General features: G+C 51.7%; 1 protein-coding gene and 1 pseudogene across 4 annotated transcripts in view; one reads left to right on the forward strand and one right to left on the reverse strand.

The window, feature by feature from the left end:
* The first annotated feature begins 739 nt into the window (after positions 1-739).
* ELF4 (E74 like ETS transcription factor 4) overlaps positions 740-27576 on the forward strand; it is a 50266-nt gene continuing 23429 nt past the window's right edge. The window contains exon 1 of one of the 4 annotated variants that reach the window (XM_040468127.1): positions 740-838. The gene's annotated coding sequence lies outside the window, so the exon portion shown is untranslated. Of the gene's footprint in view, positions 839-8908; positions 9235-9335; positions 9521-27576 lie in introns of those variants that run through there. The other 3 variants (XM_040468125.1, XM_040468128.1, XM_040468126.1) reach the window with 3 other exon arrangements.
* Positions 24455-24921, reverse strand: LOC121025573 (40S ribosomal protein S11-like; annotated as a pseudogene).

Raw genomic sequence — 27576 nt, forward strand, 5'->3', positions numbered from 1 at the left:
GACTAATATCCCAAGCAACAGGTGTAGAATTCTGGTCTTCTACTCCAGTGGGAGACCTCAAACTAGCAGTACAGTGGGGGTAGGGAGAGGAGGGGAGTGCTGCAAACAGGGAATCCTTGGCCTCAAGTCACCCCCTCAACCTGGACTTGGGCCAATACCAAGTCCTAGGAAGAAGGGCCACAGCAACCTTTCAGGTGATCAGCTCGACTTCATGCAGGGGTGGAGGGCAGCTCAAGGTTCAGAGCACTCTACATCTGTCACCTTTGGTGGCGCAAGCCCTGGTGCCGGTCTGTTCATCCGAACAGGACGTCCCAAAGAGACCTCAGCTACTAGGTGAACTCCCGGCCCGACCCCCGACCCGAGGAGGCAAGGAGGTCCCCAGACTCCCTCCTCTCCGCAGGCACGCACTGTATGAGGTGGATAATTGCAAAAGAATACTTCAGTGGGAGTTTTGCCCAAGGTAACAAGCACGCAACTCCCCGAGGGCATTCCATGTGCGCCCCAGAAAAGCGCCGAGTGGCGAGTGGCCGGTCTGGGATAGCAGCGCAGAGGCCTCCCGGGGACTCTCGCCCGCCACCCTTTCACAGCTGACCCACTGAGTGCTCCCCGGGAGTCCTCCCGGAGCCGCCGTCGCTCGCCTGACGGGACGGGAGGAAGGGGGGGGGGGGCGGGGAGGGAACAGGAAAGAAGAGATTGAGGGGGAAGTTTCAAGGGGTGTGCCCGGGAGCGGGGAGGATTCTCGTGAGTCAGCCGAGCTGCTCGAGTGTGACTTCATTGCTTCCCGAGAAGAGGCGCCCGGGGCAGGAGGCCGCTCAGAGTGCAACAGCAGGAGTAGAAGGTCGGAGTCCCTGGCCCCCTGCGCGGGGCAGGACACGGGACAGAGCTTGGGGCTGGCCAGGTTGCTTGGGGCTGGGGCGGCGAGGGAGGCCGCGCGCGGGCCAGGAAAGCTCAGGGCAGAGGAGCCGACCTCTCCTCTTTTCTTCCTCCCGCTGGGACGCCAGTTCCCGCCGCCCGAGACGCCGCGCGGCGCGCGTTCCGCCTGCAGGTGGCGCTGCAGAGGCGCCCTGGGCGCACTGCTGGGGGTTGGGGGTGGAGCTCTGCCCCAGCGGAGAATCTGGGGTTTGGAAGGCGCGCGTGCCCAGAAGGGGCGGGGCGGGGCGGGGGGGGGGAGGGAGCGAGGGAAAGGCGGGAGGGGCCGCCAGAACCTCCAAGCCGCTTCCCGCCCCGCTCTCCCACCCGAGTGGCGGGAGAGGCAGATTTGACCTGCTGCGGTAGCGCCACAGCGTGGGGCTGGCTACTGCGTGCTTCTTAATAATCCCTTGGGCCACTTCCCGGGCCCCGCAGAGCTTCGGGCGGCTCACCTTCAGCAAAGGGATTGTGGTTTACGGGCCGGCTTTCCTCTCCGGGGATGGCGCTTTTGACCCGCGGGCAGTAGAATGGAAACTTTGAGTCGCGTCTCGCGCGTTGGGGGTGGGTTTCCCTGAACAGCCACTCTCTAGCTTGGCTCCCCTGAGACCCAGAATGCTTCGCCTGCACAGGGATAGACCCGGGCTAGGGTTGGGGCGCAATCTGGGACCTGGGCTCAGCCTAGGTGAGGGGCAGGAGCTGAGCTTTGGGCTGGATGTAGGGCGACCGACGGTTAGGGATTCTGCGCTCCACAATCCGGTTTTTGGCAGCTGTATAAGAAACAAACAAACAAACAAACAAACAAAAAACTAAGAGGCCCATCTGGGGCTCAAACTTGCAACCTTATTTTCAGGAGATAAAGCCCTGTATTCTACTTTCTTGCAAGGCCCTGAGCTCTAGAAGTCATGATGCTGCTAACCTTCCCATGTTGGTTCATGGTTATGTGGTGGCTCTTTAGTTAACATATTGAGAGTATCAAAGCACAAAAATAACCTGTGGCCAGACACCTTTAGGCTGACAAAAAAAAAAAAAAAAAAAAAAAAAAAAGCTGTTGGGGGATCCAGCCTCATCCTTTCCAGAGGCTCCAGTGGCTATTCCCATGATACAACTTTACATATAACTATATGGCTACATTGTGTCTCCCGTGCGTGAGCATAAAAGCTATGCTCTGGGGGGCTGGTGTTTTGGGGGGGCCTCTTCTCCTCTATCAGTCAGTCCAGCTCCCCTGCTTTCAGGATGTCCAAAGCCATCTGAGAAAGTTATCCTTAGGATTTTCCATAAAGAAGAGGAAAGGGGTTTAAAAGAAAAAAAAAAAACAACAACGAAGGATCCTAAACGTTTCACTGTGTTTCACTGTGTGCCAGGAGAAATACCGTCTGTCTCCCGCCCAGACCTCAGAGCCCGGGCCTCCTTCCTACAGGGCGGTGCCCAGCTATTCCTGGAAACCCCCTCCTTTCTACTAACCCCTTCCCCAAGGTGTCTCCTCCCAGAGCACGACCTAGGAAAAGTATCCTACTGTCAAACCTGATGTCTCCGTCCTCTTTCTGTCCCTAACCTGACCTGCCACAGTCCTCAGACTCCCCTTTTTCCCTTGATGCCCTCGTGATGGCTTCTCCTCCCAGAACAGGGCCCGAGCTGTGACCTCTCCCTCAAGCCTGGCTCTGCGCCCCATTAGGTGACTGGGAGAGGATCTGATATACTAATTAGTGTTAATGTGATAATGGGAGTTAATGGGGTCACGTGGTAACCACAGGCCAATTTCTAGCCCGGCCTCACTGCCTCAACCCCAAGTCGAGGCAGTGGGGATGGGAATTTCAGGCTGACTAATCTCCACAGCCCGCTGGAGGGGGCGGGGGAATGGGAGGAACCGAAGCCCCAGGACGATCCCAGAGTGCTGGTGCCTCGGTTTCAGTTTCATCCTTGGCTGACACTTTCCTCCGACGAGTGGAATTGCTTTGGTTTTCCTCCAGCCCCTCTCCCCTCCCTGGCTACCCCCCTTTTGGATTGCTAGCTTCCCTCTCGGCCAGCCCTTCACTTCGTGAGGGGAGAGATGGGAAGATAATTTGGCAGTGACGAAGAAAAAAATGTACACGTAGACACCCTCAGACGCACAGGCTCACATACCATGCTGCCTTGCAGACACACACACATGCGCATGCCCTCCACAAACACACTCGCACGCATGAGGGGACTCGCTACTCACATCTGGGAGTCAAGCTCACACGCATGCACACACAAACACACATACACACACACACAACCCTCCTCCCCGCCATGGTTACACCCTCACTCACATCTGAGACACCCTCACGGACACACACAAGGCCCTACACAGAGGCCCATCCCACACACAGACCCACACACACACTCTCACACACAAACCAGCAGCAGCAGCCGAGCTGGATGCCTTCCTCAAAAGAGGGCTGGAAAGTTTGTTTGCTGCCAGCAAAGGGGCCTAGACATTCCGTGAAATGACTCATACTGCACCTTTACAGACATTAAATGTTGTATTTTTCTGGATGAAACAACAACCCTCGACCCCTGTTGTGATGGCAGAGTGGGGAAACTGAGTGGCTGCACTCCTTTTGGGTCTCTGTCTAGTGCACATCTCTGGCTTGTCCTTGCCTCCCTGTGGGATGGGGCAATCCTGAAAGAGCAGAATCATCTACCTCCTGACACAGACCTCAGCCCAGCACCGTGCCTTGGCAGGATGTGAAGTGGGTGAAAGTCAGGCTAACAAGCCCCCCTCACAGTCTTTCCCCACTACTCCATCCCCAGACTCGAGGATCTGGAGTCAGGCCTGGTACCCCCACGCTGGTGACCCAGCCTGAGCCCTTCCTGATCTCTCCTTTCATTCCAGCACCCCTCCGCACCTCTCCTGGGTCTGTCCTTACTGCCACCTCTGAACACAACTCCAGGGTGTGCCATTCACCGTGTAGGTACATAGCGCCCCATGCAATGTGACTGGAGCCTCCTCCACTGCCCTGAGCCTCCTCTCCACCTCTCCACCTGAGAAGGGAACACCTAGCTTGGTGGCTTCATGCTCCCTGTCCCCCAGCACATTCAAGGGGGGCCCCAGAAATCACTTGGCACCTCCTCCAGGAAGACCTCTATATGTTGACATCTCTCTGCCCCCCCATCCCAATCTCTGCCCCCAAACAGCAGCCCCTTGGGCCAAGGCCCCCTTAGACCCACTCGTTTTTTCCTGCAGGCCATGAGGGGAGGTGCCTTTGGGGTGTTGCTAGGCATCTGCGCAGGGCCGCAGGGCACAGTGAGGCTGCCAGCCACACAAGATGACACATCAGAGGTTGAGGAGTTAACTCTAGTTCCACTGGATCGTGGCCTCAACACTCTGCATGCTGCGCTGCCTCTGATAGGTGCCCCAGAGTAGGCGCCTGCCCTTGGCCCTGGTCCCAGGGACTTTTCCATGGCTCCAAGATAGGGGCTAAGGGCCAGTAGGATTAGACTTCAGCGACTTGCTTTCATTTGCTGAACTCTGCTTGAAGCCACTTCTTCCTTCTTTTTGGCAAATGAACCAAAGGATTGAGTCTCTCCTCCTCCTCCCACCTCAGAAAGCTCCCACCAACCCAGAGGCCTGGCCTGAAGGGCACTAAATCTGTTTCCCAAACACTAGGCCCACTCCCGGCAATGTATATGGTGGGGACAGCGCCTCCCAGGAGCCACTGCACTGAGTATGGACATAAGGAGCAGTGACTCAAGGCTGTAGCACTTGCTATGTGAGGCTGTCATCTCACTCCACCGGACCCTTGAACTGCTCACCAGCCCTCCAAGAGGTGAAGCCCAGAGGTCCTCTGAAGTTTTGTAGGAGATATTCTGGTGCCCGAGCCTGTCACAGCAAAGGCCTAGAGTGGAACTGTGTAACTCTCCATTTTAATGAGAGCAACTTGGGGTGGGGGTACCAAGTGGCTTTCCAGGATCCCCAGCCAAGGAAGGTGGCTGGCCAGATGAAAGTCATGATCTGAGAAGTTGTTCCCAATGAAATCTTCCCATCTGCATGCCTTTTCTTTGGCCTGGGCACACCCCCCCCCCCCCACCCGTAGTCCCCAGTATGGACATGGCCAAGAGACCACCATCTGGGTAAGGAGCACTTTGGTATATAACCTACCTCAAGGAATTCTTATATTGCAGCTACCCAACAATCTTTTTTGAAGTTTATTTATTTATTTTGAGAGACAGACAGAGAGAGAAGGGAGGGAGGGGCAGAGAGAGAGGGAGAGAGAATTCCAAGCAGGTTCCACACTGTCAACGCAGGCTGGATCGCACAAACTGAACTGTGAGACCATGACCTGAGCTGAAACCAAGAGTCAGGTGCTCAACCAACTGAGCCTCTCAGGCGTCCCCTGAATAATCTTTTTATTTAAAATTTTGTTTAAATGTTAGCTTCCTTCTGTTTTTTTTTAAGGTTTATTTATTTATTTTGAGAGAGAGAGAATGAGCATGAGCGAGGGGAGGGGCAGAGAGAGAGGGAGAAAGAGAATCCCAAGCAGACTCCACTTGGTCAGCACAGAGCCCAACGTAGGGCTCAATCTGACAAACCTTGGGATCGTGACCTGAGTCAAAACCAGCAGTTGAACACTTAATGGATGGAGCCCCCCCACCCCCCCCCCCCCACAATCTTTTTAGAATACTCATTATGATGGCCAGCCACAACCTGGGATGTAGAAATTGCTGTCTGTCATTTGGAGCTTTCTAGGGCCTCATCACATAAACCCAATGGAGGCAAATCTGGTGTTATTGAACATATCAACAGAGGAATGATTGCTGGCTGTTCAGAAAGGATTATAGGGGGCTTCTCAGCTTTACAGGTGGGAGGATTTCTTTTTTTTTTTTTTTTAATTTTTTTCAACGTTTTTTATTTATTTTTGGGACAGAGAGAGACAGAGCATGAACGGGGGAGGGGCAGAGAGAGAGGGAGACACAGAATCGGAAACAGGCTCCAGGCTCTGAGCCATCAGCCCAGAGCCCGACGCGGGGCTCGAACTCACGGACCACGAGATCGTGACCTGGCTGAAGTCGGACGCTTAACCGACTGCGCCACCCAGGCGCACCTGGATTTCTTTTAAACTATAACTTCTCTCCTGGCTTTTGAGTATGCTTCTTATTCTGAAAGTCCGATTGATGGGTGACTTTTCTAGCTTGTATCTGTGGTGGAAAGTAAGGGCCATGGATGGCTACAGTAAGTGTGGCACTGTGGTATTTTGTTCTAGCCACAGGTTTGAATAGAATTTGTTGAGGCCAAGGGGTTAAGAGGGGGGGAAGCAACCAGTCACTTTGTCTCTAAAGAACCTGGGCTATTTGCAGGAGAACATAGGCACTGCTTGAAAGAGGGGAGAAAGAGAACCTGAGAAAGTTGCCAAGGTGGGAAGGCAAGTTGAATACTGGAATGGCAAGCTGGCCCTGCACAGGCTGTGGGCAGCCAGAAGGCCCCCCACTCTTGGAAGGATCCATGTTCTGAGGCTCGAGAGGACTGAATCGGAGTTCGAGGGGTGGGGGGGGGACGGGCTGGAAGGAGAAAGACTGAGAGTGCACACTGGATGGTGCAGTCTGGGCATCCATGGGCAACTCGAGAAGGGGAATTCCTGCCAAGTCAGGGAATGAGCCACTGGCAGAGACAGCATGGCTGTCATCAGGAGTAGTGATCTCAGTCGGCTGGTCCCTCCTGGCTGGGGCTCACCCAATGGGTAAATGGAAGAGTGGGGAGCCAGGTGGGGAAGGGCTGGCAGTCTGGGGAGCAGCAAAGTCATTGGGAAGGGCAGCCTGGTTGACCTGGAGCCATGGAGCCAGGAAAGTCACTCGTGTGGCCCATGGCTCCCCAAGGCGAGGTCAGCACAAGATATTCATCAAGGGGGGGGGGGTTTGCTTTGGCTGCAACTCCCAGATTACGGTGCTGTGGTTAGTTCTGAGTGGCTGAGGAAGGTGGGAACTTACGAGATTCCCACAAATAGGCTCCAGGTCACTGGCAGGTATTAGGACCAGTCACTGTTAGTTGGTTGGCACAGTGCTTGACCTCTTTCCCAGCCCTTCCCAAGAGGAAGACCTCTCCTCTGGCTTTGCCATGCCTTGAAGCTTCAGATTTGGTTTAAACCACAAACATTTATAGGAGGGATCTCACCATTCGTCCTCAGCAGCTTCTGGCCTGGACCGATCAGTCTCTCCTGAGAGCTGGGTTAGAAAAGTGCAGTGAGGATGAGGATGATGCTGAAGGTAGCTAACATTTATGGAGGGGTTACTAGACACCAGGCACTGCCATAGACGTGGGTTATGTTATTCAGTCGTCACTACAGCCTTTTGATGTAGGTTCTTATTATTCCCAACTTAAAAATAAGGAAAGTGAAGCTCAGAGAGTTTAAGTGACTTGCCCAAAGACACATAGCTGATAAATGGTGCAGTTGGAATAGGAACTCAGGCCTGTCTGATGTTAGAGACCACTGAACTCTTAGCAAAATGGAAAGGTATGTGTGTTTGTGTCCACTGGTGAGTTTCAAAGTCAAGATAAAGGGGGTTTAGGGATAGGTGGGACCTACCACAACTTTGACCTCGAGAAGGGAGCCTCACAGACCAGAGACCAGCAGACAATGATGTGGTTCCAGGATCCGGAATCCCCCCGGGGAAAGCATGCCCACTTAGAAAAGAAAAAAAGTGGGAATCTGCTCTTGGTGCTTATTTCAGGGACTTGGCTATATAGGTAGCCAAGAGATCTCGAGGGCCAGTGCCCCAGTCCAGTCCCTAGGTTTTTCCCTGGAAACCTGTAATCTGCAGCTGCCTTCACCACCATCATCCACCACCACTCATGTCCCCAAGTCCTGTGCCAGGGACCATCCTTTCCCAAGGCTGGGGAAGCAGGCAGATGCTGGTGGTTGAGGAGGTCCCTGAACTTCAGGCCCTTTGGCCACCCCTGCCCCACAGAAAGCCGTCGTCCTCTGGGGCCCCTTCAGCTTTCCTGCTTTCTGTCAAGGAACTTCAAAGGCTGAGGCTTGGGTGCACCCGTCCTCCAGACCATGTAGAGCCATAAGAAGTGACAATTTCCAGCCATTTCCCTCCTAGAGCCTCTTAGTTGTGGGACCAGATGGGGGGGTGGGGTGGGTGGGGGCTTTTATGGTTGCTGAGGCAGGTCAGAGGAGAGGGTAAGGGGGAGATAGAATGGGAGCCTGGGGTACAAGTGGATGCCTCAAACAGGACAGCTTGGCTTTGGAGAGAAGGGGAGCCTGAACTTTTCCCCAGCACCCCAGCACTGCCTGCCTTTGCACCTGCTGTGTCAGCCCTACTCTCCCTACTCAGCCCTTCCCCTGATTCATGTCTGCCTGGTCTCCCCCACCAGGAGCCCTAGGCTCGACTTCCTTAAGAAGTCCCCCAAACTCTCCAGTCACCCCAAGCGCACGATGATGCATTTGGCCCGGGATCCTGCGGTGTTTGGCATATAGCTCTCAAATTGTATCCTCTGGGCATCTCCTTGTCTCACCCACGCGCTCCTCCCGCCCTCCCGCCAGGTCCGCACACAGCAGGCGCTCAATAATCTGGAGTGCAAGCGTATGGGCCAAAGGCGTCAAGCGAGCGGTGTGTGCAGGCCGCGAGGGGCCTGAACATAAACACCCGGGGTCCCCTGAGAATAGATTTCTCTCCCGGGCATTGTGTGGGGGCCTCTCACCGGGAAGGGCCCAGACAGGGATAGGAGAGCCCCGCACCCGCCACGCGCTAGCCGACTTAGGGGCACTGGCCAAGGCAGGGGCGGGCAATACGAGCTCTGCAGGGGCCCTGCTCTCGCGGTCCCCGGGGGCGAGCGAGCCGCTAGGGGAAGGAGAGGCCGCGCGGGCCCCTGGCACGGCTCCCCCTGCCGTGCTGGCGACCGCGGCGGGCCGGGGGTGGAGGGGCGCTGTTTCCACCAAGACGCCTCGTCCCTCCCTCGCTCCCTCACCCACCCCGCCCGCCCGCGGTCCCTCCCGTCGGTCCCTCCCTCCGGCTCTTCCCTCCCTCCCGCCCTGCCTCCTCCGCGCCCGCCCCAGCCGCCGCCTGCGGGGACGTGTGTGTTTCTAGTGCAATTTCCCCTTTCGCTCGGGTGTCTCAGTGCAGGTCTCCGCCGGCTCGCGCCCCCTCCCCGGGCGCCCCCGCTGCCCCCTCCCTTGGCCTGGCCCTCCCCGGCGGCCACCCAGCTCCCCCCCGCACTCCACCCCGCCCCCCGGAGTCGTTTTATCAGGGGCGCCGGCGTCTCACCTGGTATTTGCATCTCGCCCTCCAACTTGCCATTGGCGGCGCGACGTGTGGGAGAGCCCTGTGCCTCGCCCGCCCGGACCAGCCTGCCCCGGCGCCGAGGTGAGTCACGGGCGCGGGGCCGCGGGGGCAGGCGGGCAGGGAGGAAAGAGGGAGGGAAGGAGGGAGGGGGACGGTGGCCCCGGCGGCCGCGGGGACGGACCGGGCGCCGCGCTCAACTTCCACTTCTCCTTTCGCCGGCGCCGAAGTCCCGGCGCCACCGGCCCGGCTGGCTTCTGAGAGGAGTAGGCGAGCTGGCGGGGGTGGGGACCCTCCTCTGGGCCCCCGGAGCGGGGAGGGGACCATAGCGACCGATCCCAGCCCGGCGACCGAGCCCACTCGGCCTCAGGTACGTCGATGGCGCCAGTTCTTCGAGCCATCGGGAACCTGGAAAAGTTTGCCCGAGGGGGCGGGATCGGGGGCGCTGGGGCCCCTGCGTGTAGAGTTGGGGGCCCAGGGAATGGTGGGAGAGCACTGGCGTGTTGAGTCCCGCCCTTGCCTCGCCCCACCGCGTGTGTGTTGGGGAACCCGGGCTTCTGAGCCGGGGTTAGAAACGGAATCGAATTCCCCAGTCAGGGCGGGGGGCCAGTTTTCCCGCGACCCGGGCAGCCCGGGTTCCCTGACAAGGCCGATCGAGACAGCAGACCCCCAAAAACTCGAGGCTCGAGGGCGGGAGGTCAGACCGCACAGTGGCTAGGCTGCCAGATTGATCGGCAGCCGGCCCCTGGGGCCTCTGGGGCCAGGCGCCTTAGAGTAACACACACACACACACACACACACACACACACACACACACACACACACCTACCTATGACTTGGATAATTGGATCGCCAAAATAGAGACCTCTTGGCAGAGACCAGAGTTTCCGTGTGAGCAAGCCGCCAGCCCTCCCGCTCCTGCGTTCCCGCTCTCCCGGTTTCTCCCGCCTCTCTGTTCCTTCCTCTTCTGCCGGCAAGGGGATTGAGCAGATACACAGCGCGGGGTGCCATACCGGCAAGCGCCTTGCTTTGGGGAACTAATGAGGCGGTAGCCACTTTATGAATTTCTGGTCCCTCCACCGCACCATAACTCTGCTGCCCTTTCCTTATGACTGCGTGTAGGGACATGGCCTTTCTCACCAGTCACCTTCTGACCCCTTGGTACCTCAGCTCAGCCAGGTTCTCCCTGGCTCCCCCCACCCAACACCCCAGCCATGGGATTTGATGGCAGTTTGAGTCCTGCCCCTCATCCCTGTACCCCAGATAGAGGCCTGTCTGGTCCTGCAGCTTCTTCTGGTTAATGTTTGACAGTTCATTGTAGCTAATCATTTTAATTAGCTCTTAAAGTGGGGAGGAACAGTTAACCTTGGACTTCTTGATTTTGGCCTGGTGGGGCCTCAAATGGGAGGAGTGCTAGGGAGGTGGGGAGGTAGGAGCGGAAGTGAGGTCACCACCCCAGGGCCTGAGCCACCACTGCTTGGCCCCAGCAGCTGGTGGGCACGCCCATCGGGCACTCACCCCCTGCAAGCTGACCCCTAGCCTGAGTGCCAGGTTGGACGGGGTTGAAGGGAACAGATCTAGGTCTCCCCTTTGGGGAGACAGGACACTTTGGCACTAAAAAATGCCTAGGGAACACGTATGCCCGGCAAGAATGCAAATCCCTCCACGCAGTTACATGGTTATAGCAGTTAGTTACATGGTTATAAGGTGCTTTCTCAACCATTGATTCAGTGGACCCAGAGCAGGAACAGCCTAGTGGGGGAGCTGTCTTGAGTTAAGTGAAGGACTTAACTATCTTGGAGGACTTGTGTGGGGAAGAGGCTGCCTTGCATGTGGGTTATTTCTGGGGCTGGGTTCAATTCAAAACCTGAGATGTTTGGGGGGGGGGGTGGTGTTGAGCAGGCTCCATGTTGCCACCCTCACCCAGCCTCTAGCTGTGAGCCGAAGGAGTGGCTTGTTTGCAACTATGTCTGGCATTCCTCCCACTGCTACACTGTTTGCTCGGTGGTTGCTCAGGAACTGGCGCCCACCCCTGGACAAGCTGGGGGCCTGAAATCCACTCTCCCCCTGCCTAGTGCTAAGTGGTGGCTCAGTGGCTTCTGTCTTCTCTAAATTGGGATCTAAACATGAGGGTGCTGTGGTCTGTCATTCATAGGCCTGATTGATAGAATATCCAATATGTCCCAAGCCTGCAAAATTCAGGGCTTTTGTCTCTGAAGAGGCCCAGCCAGGCACAGGCTGATGGGATTGCTTTCCCAGGGAAATCCCTGCTCCTAAGCTTGGCCTTGGGCCTTGCCACTCCCCACCCTGCAGCCCCCAACTTTCTCATTTTATCTTCCATCCCTAGAGCCAGACTGTCTGGGTCTAAAACCCAGCTTTGGGGGCGCCTGGGTGGCTCTGTTGGTTAAGTGTCTGACTTTAGCTCAGGTCATGATCTCGTGGTTTTCATGAGTTAAAGCCCTTGTGTTGGGCTCTATTCTGCACTGGTGGTGCGGAGCCTGCTTGGGACTCTCTTTCTCTCTGTCCCTTCCACACTTGCGCTCTCTCTCTCTCTCAAAATAAGTAAATAAATTTAAAATAAATAAATAAATAAATAAATAAATAAATAAATCCAGCTTTGTTATTTACTAGCTACGCGATCCCAATCAATTGTATGCCTCTGTTTCCTCATCTTTCAAATGAGCCCTACTTCATAAGGATGCTCTGAAGATCAAGTACATCAATACACATAAGCTGCTTATTAGAACAGCATATGGCCCATAGTGAGCATGAATTAGCATTATGGTGTTTTCTAATACAGTGCCTAAAACTGAGACTCCACTCAGCAAACATTTGCGGAGAGCCAGTCATGGTAGCAGGCATCAATGAAGTGGCAGTGAGGAAAATAATGGAGGTGAAGAAGATACCACCTGCCTTCCAGGATTGTGTATACCTTCTGTTGCAGGCCAGAGTTGGCATGTGGGGTGTGGGGTGTGAGAGGGAGCCAGGGAGAGTGGCTACTCATCTATATAAATACGCCTAATCCAAAGCCAGCCTCGAATATCTGAGATAGTGTGAGGAGCCAGGCGCCCCAGACTTGGAGGCTTCTCCTTGCCAGGGAACCCTGGCTGGGTTCTGGTCTGGATGCATCACCTGAATTGCCTTGGGATTTGGATGAATGATAGGGAAGGGAGACCTGCTTCCTTCATGGGCTGCAGGTGGTGAGCATTCAGTGGCCTGATTTGTTGGGTTCCAGGGCAGGATGGCATTACTTAGGGCCACCCCCAAACACCCCTCTAGCCCCCTGCCATGCACCCCCCAGAGATCTCCTGCTGAACTGGGAAGGGCCTCCGGCAGCCTTCTGTCCTCAAGCTTGGGCCTGACCCCAACCTGGGCTTGGTTATCTCTCCAGGATTTCTAAGCTGCAAAGAGGTTTCTGGCTTCGCTGCCAATTTATTTCCTTTGCGGTTCTCAGACTGAAAACTAGTTCTGCAGGGGAGAAAGGAAACTCATCCGAGGTACCCAGAATCCTATGGGCGCTTTCCTAGAGGTCAGAGGCTTTTCTCATCAACACCAACCCGCCTGCAAATCTCTGGCCGCTGAGCCTCACATGGTCTGTAATAGTGGCCACACCAGTAATGCCCTATAGCTCAGGCCCCGGCGCTGGTTGCCAAGGAACTGCTGGTCGGGGTGCTCGTGAGGGTTCTGACCTCATAGGGGCTGCCGAGTTTCAATTCAACAGCCATTTATTAACACGTACTGTGTGCCCAACCTGTGCTAGGCACTGTGGAGGAGACAGCAGAGGAGGTGGTGGTGTAAAGATGACTAAGACCCTGAAATGATCAGAGGCGAGGACAAGTAGCCTGGACCGCGACTGGTCAGGTGCTAATTGTGCTCCTCAGAGCAGGGGCCAGAGGCGGCCAGAGCTCTGAGGTCGGCAGTTGGAGGAGGGAGGGAAGGCTTTGTGAGGTCCGAGGCTCAAATCCAGCTAGACCTTGAAGCGGGAGGGGTCGGCGTGGGGGAGATTTGGCTGGGCAGAAAAGGGAGAAAAGACGCCTTTCTCTGTCTCCCCTGGCTGCAGGCTGACCTTCGAAGTCTGGATAATTGTTTGGCAAATGCATGTCACATAAAAGACCAGGTCAGGGGGTGTGGGTGGCTCGGAGCAAACCCCTGATCTCCCCTCCAAGGAGAGATAGAAAGTAGCCGACCCAGACTGGGAGCCCAGCGTGTACTGATAAGACACAAAGGGTAGGCAGGCTTCCTCGCCACACAACCTGAAGGGATTTTGTTTTGAGCTACTACCCTACCCCCACCAACACACACATACACACACACACACTCACACACACACACACACACACACACACACACACACACACACACACACCCTGGGGAAAAGAGGGGAAGAGAGGTAGAAGGCACCAAATGCACGGGAAGATTGACACACCAGTAGTGTTCACAGCAGGCTTGGCCTGGTTGGGTCCCACCTTTCCCAGGAGTTCTGGGATTTCTCTGGAAGCCTGGAGGTTCAGGTGGAAGACAGAGATTTTCATTTCCTCAGCCACCTTGGGAACCGAAGAGTCTAGAGAGTCCCACAGGTTTCTGCCCAGACCATGCAGACAAGGGCAAGGACTAGCCATATATTTGTTCTGCTGCTTCTGTGTCTCCCATTGCTGAGTGTAGAGAGGAACTTGGCTCTTGTTGGGTTTAACTGGAGAAAAACACCCAGACACACACATCCCCCCTCCCCCGCATCATTTTTTTCTCTCTCACTGCCCTCTTTCCCTGCCCCCTCCCCAGCACATGGCAACACCACAGGGACACACCAGAGTGCCCTGACTTCTTGGCTGGGAAATCATGTTCTAAGGTGAGTTTCTTGGCAGAGACTCCAGCCTTCTATCAGAGGAGAAGGAGGCTCAGGGAAAGGTGTTTCATGCAGGAGGGTCTGTAAGGGAAAGTACTGGAACGTTTCTTGAACCAACAAGAAGAAAGAGGCTAAGCAGCCTGCCTGGGTTGAGCAAGCTTTGCCTTAGGTTCCCACCTTCTTGATGGACCATTTTATTGTCCCAGTGCTGGTACTTCCTGCTTCTCAGTTCACCTGCCCTTCCAGAAGCTTCCTTTCTTCTTCCAGGCTAACCCAATATACTTCCAGTGAAGCGTGTTATCTAGAAGGGGGAAGAGCACAGGCTCTCTGTGTCCATATTCCAGACCTGCCACTTACTGACTGTGTGAGTTTGGGCTAGTCACTTAACCACTCTGGGTCCCGGTTCCCACCTGCCAGGGTTAGAATGTGGATTAAATGAGATAAGGCATGTGAAGCGCTCAGCATGGTGCCTGGCCCATAGTTCCTGCCCAATAGGATAGGTGTTAGCTGCTATTATTCCTGTGGCTGATGCTGTGCTTGTTGTCACTTACCCCTTCACACACCCTTGACTCTGCCAACTCCAGGGATCCATCGCTTCTCTGGCAGTACTGGCAGGGCCTGCCATACCCATTCCTAAAACTGAGATGGAGATTTCCCGTATCTTTCTGCTAACCTTTTGTTAGCTCTGCCATCACACTGGAGAAGGAGGGGATACGAAAGAAGACGTGTGTGTGCAACATACAGTCTTTCCATGTGGCAGGCGGTGGTGCTGTGAAGAGCAAAAAGCAAGTCTTTAGTGTCTTTATTCACATTGCCATCTTTATCTCTTTGCCACTTTCATCTTGAGTATCATTGGCTGTGGGAATAAGAGTTAGTTAGTTCCTCTGAGAGAAGGCCTCATGTTCCATCCCTGGCAAGTATTTAGCAACCATCAGTTTGTTATTATTACCCTGCTGAGTGTTGAATTCTGGGAGCCAACTGGCCAACCGCTGCTCACTTTCTCCCTCCTTTTACTAGAATTAGATTATGCATCCATTCGGGGCTAATGCCCAGAGGCCTTGGGTTGGAGCTGGGGCACTGCCTTTGCCCAGAAGAATTCCCAGGGTGCTGAGTGCCATCTCCATTCCAGAGGCCTCCCAGAAAGTACCTTGGAGGTTCCATCTGCTATTAAGTGGATCGTGTTTGCCCAGGATAAATTAGACCACCCATGGACCACTCCTGAGCCACTTACTCAGTGCCTTTGTCTCCACCCCTCAGGTTTAGAACTGCTAGGCCTTGGGGGATGGGAGAGTGGGCAATTAGTCTTAACCTCCCCAAATTCCTGATGACCTGATAGCAAGGAGGTACTTAGACATAGATTTAGGAGATAATCAGTCTTTTTTCCCATGTTGCCCCCAGAGGATAAAACAGGCTAGTTCAGCTGTGTTGATTCTGTGAGAATCCATGCCCAGAAAACACCTGTCTGTTACATTAGGTGACCAGTTTCTTGGTGCCACTCTGATCCTAAAAAAAAAAAAACCAAAAAACAAAACAAAAAAACAAAAAACAAACCCGGGGCGCCTGGGTGGCTCAGTGGGTTAAGCGTCTGACTTCAGCTCAGGTCATGATCTCACGGTCGGGCTCTGTGCTGACAGCTCAGAGCCTGGAGCCTGCTTTGGATTCTGTGTCTCCCTCTCTCTCTCTCTCTGCCCCTACCCCTGCTCATGCTCTGTCTCTTTCTCTCTCAAAAATAAATAAATGTTAAAAAAAAAAATAACCCAACCACAGCAGACCCAGCCCCCTGCTCTGAAGGATCTAAACCCAATTCTACAACTTTACTAATACACATGCACTTAGCCCCATAGTGGGCTATTTGCATATTGTAATATGGTTGCCATTGTAATGATAATTACCACTTCTATCGTTACATCATTACCCTTTTTTTTTTTAGTGATTAAAGAGCAATTCAAGACTGTGTAGGAGTAAGAGACTTTAGTCTCCCAGCAAGTTTGATAATTACAATACAATATTGTTACCTATATTCACTATACTGTGCATTAGAGCTCCAGGGCTTATTTATGACTCATTGTAACAGTTTGCATCTTCTAGAGTTCTATATAAATGGAATCATGTAGCATGTTCTCTCCTTTTGTATGGCTTCTTTCAGTCAGCATGTCCATGTTGTTATATACATAAGTATTTCATTCCTTTTTATTGCTAAATAACGTCACATTGTATGGACATATGATACATCGTTTATCTATTCATTGGTCAACAGACATTTGGTGGCTTCCCTCCCTCCCCACTCCTCGTGTTGGGCTATTACAAACAAAGCTGCTATGAACATCTGTGTACAAATCTTTGTATAGCTATATATATGTCCTTTTCTCTTGGTTGAATACCTAGGACTGGAATGGCTAGATCATGCAATAGTTGTAGGTTCAACTTCTTAAGAAACTAACTGTTTTCCAAAGTGGTTGCACCATTTTATACGCCCACCAGCAGTGTATGAGTTCTGGTTGCTCCGCACCCTCACCAACACTTGGCGAGTCTTTTTAACTTTAGCCATTCTAATAGATGTGCAGTGGTATCTCATTGTGGTTTTAATTTGTATTTCCCTAATGATGGATGAGGTTGAACATCTTTTTATATACTTATGTGTCACCAATATATCTTCTTTGGTGACGTATCTGTTTGAATCTTTTGCCCGTTTGAAAATTGATTTGTTTTTCGTGTTAGAGTTTTGACAGTTCTTTATACATTCTAGATACAAGACCTTTATCAGATGATGCATGCTTAGTAAAGATTCCCACCCCACCCCACCCCCCCAGTCCCTGGCTTGCCTTTTCATTCTCTTCACAGCATCTTTTGAAGAGCAGAAGTTTTTTCTTTTTAATTTTTATAAAATCTTTTTAATGTTTATTTACTTTTGAAGGAGAGAGATACAGAGTGTGAGCAGGGAGGGGCAGAGAGAGAGAGAGAGAAGGAGGCACAGAATCCAAAGCAGGCTCCAGGCTCCAAGCTATCAGCACAGAGCCCGACATGGGTCTTGAACTCACAAACTGCAAGATCATGACCTGAGCCGAAGTCGGACGCTTAACCGACTGAGCCACCTACACTCCCCAAGAGCAGAAGGTTTTAATATTGATGAAGTCCTACTAATCAATTTTTATTTTTATGGATCATGCTATTGGTGTTGTATCTAAGAACTCTTCACCTAGCTGTAGGTCACATATTTTGTCTTATGTTTTCTTCTATAAGTTTTATAGTTTTAGGTTTTACATTTTGGTCTTTCGATCCATTTTGAGTGAATTTTTCTATGTGGCAAGAGGTTTGAATCCAAATTTATTTTTTCTCTTTTTACATATAGATATCCAATCACTCTAGTACCATTTGTTGAAAAAGCTATTGTTAGGCTACTGCAGCTGTCATTATATATGTAGGCTTATGTCTGGACTCTGTATTCTGTTCCACTGATTGATCTATTTATTTATCTTTACACCAATGCCAATTTTTTTATTAATTTAACTTTGTAATCACTTTTGACATCACGTAGTGTTAGCCTTCCAACTTTGTTCTTTTTCAAAGTTGTGTTTGCTTATTTTAATTATTTTGCAATTCCACATGAAGTTTAGAATGAGATTGTCAATATCGTTTTCTTTTAACACTTGAATTTACCCTATTTGCAGTAATTGTTATAACAGTATGTTTGGTTGTGCTTTTGTGATCTTGTTTTATAACCATGGATGACCCTGATGTAACTGTCATTTAGAAGATGCTTAGGGGTGCCTGGGTGGCTCAGTTGGTTAAGTGTACAACTCCTGATTTCGGCTCAGGTCATGATCTCGTGGCTTGTGAGTTCGAGGCCCATGTTGGGCTCTGCACTGTCAGTGCAGAGCCTGCTTGGGATTGTCTCTCTCTGCCCCTCCCTCTCTCCCTCCCTGTCTCCCTCTCAAAATAAGTACATAAATTTTAAAAAAAGAAGATGCTTGATCTTTTCATTGATATTCTTCAACTAAAGAGTTCCAAAGTTCACAAACTTATGTATTTGCAAAATAGGACTATTTATTATTTGCCCTTCATTTACAAACCATTTTTGGTGACTGGGCCCATGATTATCTGCTCCATACATCATTTTGTAAATGCCAATCATATCCCTTCTCAACCTTTTCTGTCTGGACAACATAAGGCCTCTTCTAAAAAAAAAAATTGTCTTCGGGGCATGTGGATGGCTCAGTTGGTTAAGCGTCCAACTTCAGCTTAGGTCATGATCTCACAGTTCGTGAGTTCAAGCCCCACATTGGGCTTGCTGCTGTCAGCAAGAGCCTGCTTCAGATCCTCTGTCCCCTTCTCTCTCTGCCCCTCACCACCCTCTCTCTCAAAAATAAATAAACATTTTTTAAGAAAAGCTTGTCTTGGGGCGCCTGGGTGGCTCAGTCAGTTGAGCATCCGACTTTGGCTCCAGTCATGATCTCATGGTTTGTGAGTTTGAGCCCCACGTTGGGCTGTGTGCTGACAGCTCAGAGCCTGGAGCCTGCTTCGGATTTTGCGTCTCCATCTTTCTCTGCCCCTCCCCTGCTCGCACTCTGTTTCTCTTTCTCTCTCAAAAATAAATAAGCATTAAAAAAATTACAAAAAAAAAAAAACCCTGTTTAAAAAAAACAACACAGAAAAGCTTGTCTTCATATAGTTATCCTCACTCCCTGTTCTTCTGAATCATTTTAGGTCTTAGACCTGATCCAGAATCATGAAATCTTTCCAGAGGGTCCAGTGATCAGATCAGCACCCAATATGCCCAGGGTGGAAACACTGTGGTTTTCTACAAAGAGAGAATGCTTTGGTGATCATCTCATTGATCACCAACCGCCTTCTTGATGAAGCTTGGAATAAATGACTCTAGCTAGCGTGTGTTTCCCTAAACAGACTCATGGAGCAAGAGGGGACAAGTAATGTTTGAGACTGGAGACCTTTGTCCCCCAACTCTGTTCCTAATGCCACCCATAGATCGTGGCTCTCAGATCAGTCAGGACCCGGGATCTCTATTTTAGAGATCTCACTTGAAGAGACTTCACATGAACTTAATTCACGAATACCTAGGCCTGTGCTAGAATCAGGAGAAGATGAGCTAGGCCTTGGTTCCATGGATTTGACTGCCTATTGGGGAAACAAGATACACACATGAAATAATTAAAGAGTAGTTGAAGTCTGTGTGGCGTTAAGAGCTCCTGTGGTCGAATTTGGGCTAGCATCTAGAAAAGGGGGCTCCATAGGTGTGCAGTCTAGTTATCAGGGTATCAACAGCTCCATGTGTTTGGGGAGCTTGGATGGGACCTTGCTGGATGGGCATTATTTGATTAACCAAAACAGAGCAGCAAGGGCATGGCAAGCCTGAGAAACTCCGTGAATGAGCCTGGAATGTTCCCTCAGGGGACCATGAGGAGACCACTGGGCTTGAAGCCCAGGCTTGAGTTGGGAAATCATGGGAAACAAGGCTGAGTAGGTAGGGTGGAGTCAGACTGTGAAGGACCTTTGGAAACCAAGCAGATGAGTTTGGACTGTAAAGCTTTGTGGAGTACAGCTGGTATGGCCACAGCCATTGATCTAAATGTGTGCCCTGGAGTAGGAGTTGGTGCTGGCTCAAAGGCTGAGGGAGGAGCTAGGCAGAGGCAGAGCCGTGACTAGGACTTACTCTTCCTCAGTCCCAGTCAAGTGGGCTTTCTGTTGCACCAGGCCTGGTTGTTAGTCTTTCTAAGGCTTTCGCATCCACTCTATACAGCTTCCTCACATGGACCACAGGTGGGGGGAGTAGAGGGTGAAGGCCGGATTGCTCCACGGCTAATGGTGTGAGAGGAGGCAGCGCCATCAAGAAATACCTGCCTGGCTCCCCTGCCCCCACTATTGCCCCAGAGCCACTCTTTAGGTTAGGGTAGGGTAACTCCAGATGACCTTTTAAAGGGAAATGTGTTAAGGAGAGAGGTGACACATTAACCTAATGTCACCCATTAACACATTGACACGAAATAGTTTGTGATTTTTCAGAGTGGTGGGGAAGTCATTCCTGGGGAGATGGGATGGTGGTTTATGGAGTCTTGACTGCTACCATGGTCAGTCAGAAGAGTGCTGGGCAGCATGAGATCTATAGTGCAGAGCAGGGTAGGAGGCCCAAGTCTGTGAGAGCCACATGACTTGACATGCCTGTGGTTACATAGTCCATTAATGGCAAAATTGCCTTAACAGAGTCTTTCCAAACTTTCCCACCCAAGCGCCCCAAACTATTGAATTCTATCCCAGGGGCCTAGAAGGACACAGTCGCATAAATCTCTTTGAAGTATGGCATTTTATCTTAAGTGAGAATGTTGCAATCTACTGCCTAAATCTATTTTTTTTTTACTGTTTATTTATTTACTTTTGAGAGAGAGAGAGAGAGAGAGCAAATGAGGGAGAGGCAGAGAGAGAGGTAGAGAGAAAATCCCAAGCAGGCTCTGCACTTAGTGCAGAACCAGACATGGGGTTCGAACTGATGAACTGTGAGATCATGACCTGAGCTGAAACCAGGAGTCAGACGCTTAACCCACTGAACCACCCAGGTGCCCCTGCCTAAGTATATTTTAATAGATTTATCAGCAAACAACATGAAAGCTCCTGAAAGATGAGCTGGGTTTGGACTGTGGCTTTGATTCTTACTGTGGGGCTTGGTCAGCTTTACCAAGCAGGCTGTGTCCCTGTGAGACCTGCTTATGGACAGGTCAGAACTTGAACTTTCAGGATCTTAGCCCAAAGTTCTGGAAGGCATATCCATCACCTGCAGCTTGTTCATTTGCCTGCTGTCCCCATCCCTGTCCCCCTCCTTGGTTCAAATTTATTTGATGGAAGAATCTAAGCCCTTATGTTCCCAGGGAAAGCTGTTGGGCTTACTCAGTGCTTAGTTAGCCCTGGCCTTATCTTAGCCTTTAGTGGGTGAGCAGATCCCAGGGTAGGATGGAGACAGTGTGGGCCTTATGAAACTCTGATGTCAGCATGGATTGGCTAAGGATACCTACAGATTCCCCAGCCTTCCTTCCTCCACTGGGTTCAGCCTATGACCCCTCATTCTGTCCCACCTTTAGCTTGGAGTGTTTACAGTTCTCCTCAGTTAGAAAAAAGAAAACATGCGGGTACTCTCAGAGCCTGGTGTTGCCCGTGCTCATCTCTTCTTGGTGGAGAACAGAAGAGCCGTCAAGGCCTCCAGGCCAAAGTTGTCCTTCTCAGTGACCCAAGCACCTCATTCCCGTCCCCATAGCCTGCAGATAGAGATGATGACAATATACAAAGAATGCTTGCCCTCCCCCAGCTTGGGCAAGGTGGATAAAGCACTATGAATATTCAGGCTTCACTCTGGCAGGCAGCAAGACTTCATCCACACCCCCTGCCTGCCAGGGGTGTAAGGGGGTTCCAGACTCGTGTGCCTGCAATGGCGAAACCACGGGCAGGTAGGGCCCTGGGCAGACTGTCTGGGCTGGGCGGGGCGGGGCAGCCGACTGGGTGAGGCACAGATTCCCCAGGCTGATAAGACAGCCTGTAAACACCCAGCAAGGGGAGGGGGCAGAGGGCAGGCGACCAGATGGCAGGAGAAGGGGGGAACCGGAGCCCAGGCCTAGCTGCAGGAAGTGGGGTTTGATGTGGAAACATCCTGTCCAGCAGGGGCTAGACCATCAGCAATCACTCCCTCCACCAAGGAGGCAAGCTCAGCACAAGGTGGGGCTGCCTGGGCACCAGGCCAAGAACCTGGTGCCTGATATCTCCAAAGGAGATGATCATTGGGTCTCTAGGATGGCTTATTCTCCCACCTAACACTGCTGGTGGGGGGGATATCAGGACCAAGCTACCCACCTCCCATGCAGAAACTCAGCAGTGGAATTGTCTGAGACAATCTGACTCTCACAGGAACGTCTTGGTCATCACTATCAGTGAAGGGCATCACTTGGAACACCTAATTGTGTCCAAGACCTCCTGCAGCTCTTGGAGAAGAAGCACATATCTGACACGCCATTCTGCTGCATCTTGCAGTACTTTATAATTAGAACCTCGGAGGGTAACGGGCGCCTGGGTGGCTCAGTCAGTTAATCGTCCGACTTCAGCTCAGGTCATGATCTCGCGGTCTGTGAGTTCGAGCCCCGCATTGGGCTCTGTGCTGACAGCTCGGAGCCTGGAGCCTGCTTCAGATTCTGTGTCTCCCTCTTTCTGTCCCTCCCCACTTGCACTCTGTCTCTCTCTCTCTCAAAAATAAATAAACATTAAAAAGTTAAATAAAAAAAAAAGAACCTGAGAGGGTCAGAGCTGGTATAGCCTTTTGCAAGGGACCACCAAACTCATTCACTTCACTTCACAGATGGGGACAGTGGGGTCCAGAGAGCGGCAGGCACTTGGTGATGCTCATGGCAGACCTAAATGAAAGTCCCTGGCCTACAGCATTTTCTACTGCCTACCTTATTGCTTAAGGTCCAGCCACCAGCCCTCCTGCATGAGGCTGGCCCAGCTTTGCACAATCACTGAACCTCAGCATTTATCCTTGCTTAGGGTTGTGAGGACTCTGATAGAAGGCAAGAGCCTCAAAATCAGAAATCAGAAGACCTGGAGTCTGGCCTGAGCTGCTCTGGCAACTTGCACATGGTCTTGAGTGAACTGCTGCCACTCTCTGGGCCTCATTTTTGTTTGCTTGTTTGTTTTAAATAACAGTTTAATTTGATTTAGTTCAATGCCATACAGTTCACTCAATTATACACTCAAAGTATACAGTTCGGTGGCTTTTGGTATACTCACAGGGTTGTATCCATCACCACAATCCATTATAGAAGATTTTCATCATAAAGAGACTCTATACCCATTAGCAATCACTTCCCATTTCCTGCCAACCTCTGGGCCTCAGTTATGGAGAGATATTTGTTATAGATGTATTTTTTTAAAATTTTTTAAAGTTTATTTATTTTTGAGACAGAGAGAGACAGAGCATGAACAGGGGAGGGTCAGAGAGAGGGGGAGACACAGAATCCAAAACAGGCTCCAGGCTCTGAGCTGTCAGCACAGAGCCCAATGCGGGGCTCGAACCCACTGACTGCGAGATCATGACCTGAGCCGAAGTCGGCCGCCCAACCGACTGAGCCACCCAGGCGCCTCTGTTATAGATGTATTTTGGGGAGAAAAACCCAGCAATATTATTTAGGCATATGGGCTAACCCAGCTTACTGGGAACTTAGAGATGAAGAGACCGTACCAGGTGCACCTGGGTGGCTCAGTTGGTGGAGCATCTGACTCTTGATTTCGGCTCAGGGTATGATCCCAGGGTTGTGGGATTGAGCCCTGCATCGGGCTCAGGGCTGACGGCCCAGAGCCTGCTTGGGAGTCTCTGTTTCCCTCTCTTTCTCTGCCCCTCCCCTGCTCATGTGTGTGTGTGTGCGCACACACACACACACATACACACACAACACACATACTCTCTCTCTCTTTTTCTCTTTCTCTCTCTCTGTCTCTCTCTCTCTCTCTCTCAAATAAAATTTAAAAAAATGAACAGACCCTACCATAGAAAAGAATAGGGTGGGCCTGGTGTTAAGTCCCTGGCCATGGGCCTGCCGTCTATGAGGTACTCAGGATTGACTTCCCATAAATGTTTGAATAAACATGTGAATGAATCAACACCCTGAGATAGGAACCCAGACTTACATTATGTGTAAGCTGAGAGCAAGTGTATATTTATGGGGCAGGGACCATGACATGATCACTACAGGTCTGGATCCAGGAACTCTCTGACAACAGTAGGCCCTTTGAGGTACAGGAATAGAGACAGCCTCCTTCATCAACAGAGCTGGAAGCCTCCTATTCCATGTACCCTTCCTCCATATCTGGCCACAGGAGCTCAAGTTGTAACTATTTTGGTGCAGACTTGGCCCAGAAAGTTAGAATTCACTTATTAGATGGAGCTTTGCTTCAGACTGAGACCCTGAGGGGGATGGGTCACAGACCTGGGAAGCTTTTGTTGAAGGGGCATCACAGAGGTTCTGAGCATTCAAAGTTGGGTGTTGTGAGCAAACCTTGGGCTAGGGATCTGAGCAAATGATCACCAGCATGGGACAGTGGGAAAGGCGCAGGCTTTGAGATCAAGGGCACACAGGCCTGGGTTTGAGTTCTGCCTCTCTTCTTCTTTTTTATTTTTTATTTTTTTTAACATTTATTCATTTTTGAGAGAGAGAGAGAGACAGAGCATGAGCGGGGGAGGGGCAGAGAGAGAGGGAGACACAGAATCCGAGGCAGGCTCCAGGCTCTGAGCTGTCAGCACAGAGCCCGACGCAGGGCTTGAACTCACGGACTGTGAGATCATGACCTGAGCCGAAGTCAGACGCTTAACCGACTGAGCCGAGCCACCCAGGCGCCCCTTCTTTTCTTTTCTTTTTTTAATCTGTTTAGGAAAATCACTTTATTTTGTTTAGAGGTATGAGCAGATATCTAGTCTCAGAATTTCTGGAGTTGCTTTTTGCTGGCAGCCTTGCTGACCTTAAGCATTTGAAGCGCTCAGTCTTACTCAAGGGCTGGCAGCCACCCACTGTGACACTGTTACCAATCTGGAGGTCCCTGAAATGGGATAGGTGTACAGACATGTTCTTGTGGCATTTCTCGAAGCAGTTGTATTTTCAGATGTAGTGGAAGTAGTCTTGGTGGATGACAGTGGTCTTCTGTCTGCGTCTTCATCTTGGCCACCACACCAGATACAATCTGCCCTCAGAGACATTACCAGTGAAGGGTAACTTCTTGTCCGTATAGGTGCCCTTAAAGGCCTTGAGCGTCTTGAAACCCAGACCAGTGTGTTTGTCATATTGTGGGAGCTTCTTTTTTCCAGAGTCTCCAAGCAGGACCCTCTTCCTATTTTGAAAGATGGTCAGCTGCTTTTGATAGGCACTCTCTGTCTGAATGTCCGCCATCGTCCCTGCTGCCTGAAAAAAGGTCTGCCTCCATTTTTGATGGGAAGTGTGACCTTGGTCATGTTACCTAGTCCTTTCTGAGCCTCACTTTTGCTGTTTTTAAAACTGAACTATTAAGGGACACTGGGGTGGCTCAGTGGGTTAAGCGTCTGACTTCGGCTCAGGTCATGGTTCTGCGGTTGGTGAGTTCAGCCCTGTGCTGGGCTCAGAACTGACAGTGTGGAGTCTGCTTGGGATTCTCTCTCCCCTGCCCCCACCCCTCTCGCAGCTCCTCCCCCACTTGCACACATGCTCACGCTTTCTCTCTCAAAATAAATTTTAAAAAATAAAATAAAATAAAACTATTAAAATACTATTATTACCAAAAAAGAGTTCACTGAAAACAATGTTAAGAGAGTGTAGTAGTTGGAAGTCAACCTAGGTTCAAACCCCAGCTCTGCCACTGACTAGCTACATTGTAAGGATGTTGTTAAGAATGAAAGGAGATAGGCTATGTAAAGTGCCTGGCACAACACCAACCCTACAGCTCGTACCCAATAAATGTAAATCCCTGCCACCTTCCCTACGCTCCACCCTGTCACCCTGTAAGTTTTACTGTTTGGCCCCTTTCCCCAGATGCAGACGGAACAACTTCAAGTGATATCAGAGGGCAAAAAAGAAAATCTTACCCACGTTTAAACAAGTACCACACCCCTCTGCTCCTCCCGCAACGGGCCCATGGTGAGACCACAGTGGCCACACCCGCCATCCCAGCCGGCAATAGTTCAGATCTGTGCCAGCCCCGCAAGCATTTGCCCTGAGTTGGCATTGCTCTCAAGTGCTTCCACCCCCTCCTTCCAGTCTAGATGTGCTTTCCAAACACGTGCCACCAGCTTTGAGTTGGGCTTGTAACCAAGCCCTGGCCCTGGGTTTGCACTGCAGACATAGGGAGGGGCTGGCAGAAGCCCAGGTGCTCATCCAGATGTTGTCTCCAAGGCTTCCTTGGCGTCCCCCATACCAGCTGTGCAGCTGGGGGTGGAGAAGCAAGTTTGTGTGGGGCCCTATCACTGGAGCACTGGGGCCTATTTGCCCTGGGGTGTGTGGAGGGAGAGGGAAAAGAGAGACTTTGTTCTCTTGACAGGCGGCCTGGCTGGGCAGGGATCTTGGCCAAAGTCGCAAGAGCTGAGAAAAAAATCTCAGAACTGAGAGAGGTGTCAAGACCATCTTCCCATCCATTTTTTGTCAGCTCACCCAGTACCATCACGTGTAGGAGTCCCCTTAACTTATCTCACCTCAGACCTCATGGAACAATATTAACATGGGGGGACCAAAGTGATTGTATCTATCCACTATGAGCCCCCCATCCCAGGTGTCAAGGCTTCTAGAACCATTATCACGTACTTCTAACCTGTCCCCAGGAGCACTGGCAACTGGGCAGAGGTCCAGGGCCTCAGGCTTCCACTGCTTCTCTGACCCACTGCTTTGGAAGGGCCTGGCAGAGCTGGTCACATGCCTGCAGGATACCTCACAGGCACATCACCCCAGTTCTGGAAGCCCCACCTTGCAAGGGCAACTGGGAGGTATTTACAAGTGGAAGTCACCGCAGCAAATCAGTAGCAGGTATGGGGTGCCTGGGTGGCTCAGTTGGTTTAGCATCCAACTCTTAATTCAGCTCAGGTCATGATCTCACAGATCATGAGATCAAGCCCTGCATCAGGCTCTGTGCTGACAATGCGGAGCCTGCTTGGAATTCTCTCTCTCCCTCTCTCAGCCTCTCTCTCTCTCAAAATAAATAAACTTAAAAAAAAGAAAAAACCAAGTCAGTAGCAGGTATGGAATGTGATAGCTTCCTGTTCTATCACCCAGAAAATGCTGCTACCCTTGGCCCACATGTTACTGTACTTTGCTCTCCATTGTTGTCTCTGTCCACTGGTGCTAGGGACAAAATTATGCAAAGTTGTGAAGTGGCATTGATTTCCCTGTCACCTGCTCCTCCCAATTAACCCCTGTTGTCGGCCTGTTTTCCCCAGGCTCTTGCTTCAGCCCATAGCTCCATCCCAAGCCACCTGGGGCTGAGGATCAGCTCCAGGTGGACATTGACCTGAGCATACAGTCGAGTCTTTTATCCAATCCTCCAAGGCCTGGCTCATTCTGCACCCGCCCCCTCAAGGTGATAGCTAGGTAAAGTGATAAACTCACTTCTACTCATCCACTAACCAGAGAGGGTGTGCAGAGACAGCTCCTACTCCCTCCCAGTCCCCATGCCCCCAGCTCTAGCAGGCTGGCAGTGGAGCTGCTGGGGTGTCCCCTTGTGTAGACAGCTGTCTCCTCAGCCTTCCTGTGAGGGATCCTCCCCCCTCACCCGCAGGGCCCCTCCCCTCTCTGCACTTTCTGACCTGTGTGGGGCAGGGGCGGGGCCGGGAGGGCCCCGCAGGCCGTGAAGGGGAAACTGCTCAAACCCCTGGGACAGGAAGTGGCAGAGAGGGGCTGTTTCCTCTGACAGAGTAGGGGTGCGGTGAGAGCTGGCCCTATCCCCTGCTTCACTGCCTGTCTGCTGTGGGCCCTGAAAGGCTGGGGAGAGCTGAGAGCCCTTCTTTCCCTGCCTCTCCCCCCACAAAAAATGGATACTCCTGGCCCACCGGATTGGAGGGGTGGGGGGCTCTCAGAGGAAGCCAT

The sequence above is a fragment of the Herpailurus yagouaroundi genome, unplaced genomic scaffold, assembly GCF_014898765.1.
Source record: "Herpailurus yagouaroundi ecotype Mexico unplaced genomic scaffold, PumYag 67681, whole genome shotgun sequence".
Classification (NCBI taxonomy): Eukaryota; Metazoa; Chordata; class Mammalia; order Carnivora; family Felidae; genus Herpailurus; species Herpailurus yagouaroundi.